Source organism: Alexandromys fortis, unplaced genomic scaffold (genome assembly GCF_014885135.2).
Source record: "Alexandromys fortis isolate MF-2015 unplaced genomic scaffold, M_Fortis_MF-2015_v1.1 scaffold_4, whole genome shotgun sequence".
In the NCBI taxonomy this organism is placed as follows: domain Eukaryota; kingdom Metazoa; phylum Chordata; class Mammalia; order Rodentia; family Cricetidae; genus Alexandromys; species Alexandromys fortis.
The window spans coordinates 10,838,719-10,840,432 of record NW_026067944.1 but is presented as its reverse complement, the minus strand read 5'-3'; the positions used below and the strand labels follow the sequence as shown (position 1 = coordinate 10,840,432).

Sequence of the window (1,714 nt, the reverse complement as noted above, 5' to 3'; positions counted from 1 at the left end):
GAGGGAGGGGGAGAGGAGTGAGGGGAGGGGAAGAGGAGGGGGAGGGAAATGTGAGGCTGGGAGGAGGCAGAAATTTTTTTTTCAGTAAAAAAAAAATAAATAATAAAAAGTACAGTGAAATCATACCATCAAATCTGAAACAACACAATTCTGATATCACATAAATAAATGAATTTCAAAGATACAAACTGCCTATGAACAGAAGACACGAAGTGAAACATTCAGTTGGAGATCTGAAACTAAAAAGACCACTAAGTTCTATGGGGTACTTACTTATTACTTTTGGTTTTTTCCTCTCCCAATTTTACCATCTTTAAGATAATATGAATTTTATATTATTAGTTTCTATTGTGAAGGTTGTTGTTCCCTGATATCTTTCTCAGCCTTTTTGTCATTTATATACAGTAGGGCAACTAATTTTCTTTCTGAGTTAAACATGTATCTAGCAAGTTTGTGAAGGTGTTTTTCAGCTGTAGAAGTTCCCTGGTAGAATATTTGGAGTCACTTATATTTACAAATATATCATCTACAAATAGCAATACTTTGACTGCTTCCTTTACAATTTTTTCCCCTTGATTTCCTGTAGTACTTGAAGTACTATATTGAATAGATATGGAAAGAGTGGACAGCCTTGCTTTTTTTTTCCGATGTTAGCAGAATCACTTCAAGTTTCTCTCCATTTAATTCGATGTTTGCTATAGATTTGCTGAAAATAGCCTTTATTATGTTCATATAAGTTCCTTGTATCCCTTATCTCTCCAAGACTTTTATCATGAAAGGGCATTGGATTTTGTGACACACTTTTTCAGACTCTAATAAGATGATTATGTTTTTTTCAGTTTGTTTATTTTGGTGGGTTACACGGACAGATTTTTGTAGGTTAAATGATCCCTACATTTCTTGGATGAAATCTACTTGATTGTAATGCATGAAATTTTGATGTGTTCTTGGATCAAGTTTGTATTTTATTAAATATTTTTGCATCTTTGTCCATGAGGGGAAATTAGTCTGTAATTCTCATCCGCCTTGACCCCCAAGATTGGTCCCCTGGGTCTGTCTCCGAGAAAAGTTGGAGATGATATTGCCGAGGCATCAAAGGTCAGAGAATTACAGTGGAACTGACCATCCAGAACAGACAGGCCCAGATTGAGGTGGTGCCCTCTGCCTCTGCCCTGATCATTAAAACCCTCAAGGAGCCACCGAGAGACAGGAAGAAGCAGAAGAACATTAAATACAGCGGAAATATCACTTTCAACGAGATCGTCAACATTGCCTGGCAGATGCGACACAGACCTTTAGCCAAAGCTTTCTGGAAATATTAGAGCTTTTGGGTACTGCATAGTCTGTGGGCTGCAATGTGGATGGGCGCCACCCTCATGACAACATCGAGGACACCAAAAGTGGTGCTATGGAATGCCCAGCTAGCTAAGAAGCCACAAGAGGAAATGTTTCAATAAAAGACCATCTGATAATATATATATTTATAACATATATTATATATTAATATATATTATATAATATATATTTCAGAATTGTATAACAGAAATGTAGGGAAATTTGAAGAGTATATGAAATTATTAAAGATATAATTCATGCATAGGAAATATTTGTAGGTAATCGTTTCTATTGGTGCAATAGGATATGTTAGTAATTAGAAAATAAGATAACTCCATTTTAACTCAAAGTTCAGGAAGTTGGGAAATTTTGAGATTTT

At 35.5% G+C, this 1,714-nt stretch overlaps 1 pseudogene; it reads left to right on the top strand.

Annotated features, from left to right (window-relative positions):
* The first annotated feature begins 1,017 nt into the window (after window positions 1–1,017).
* Window positions 1,018–1,429, top strand: LOC126505825 (60S ribosomal protein L12-like; annotated as a pseudogene).
* The last annotated feature ends 285 nt before the right edge of the window (window positions 1,430–1,714 follow it).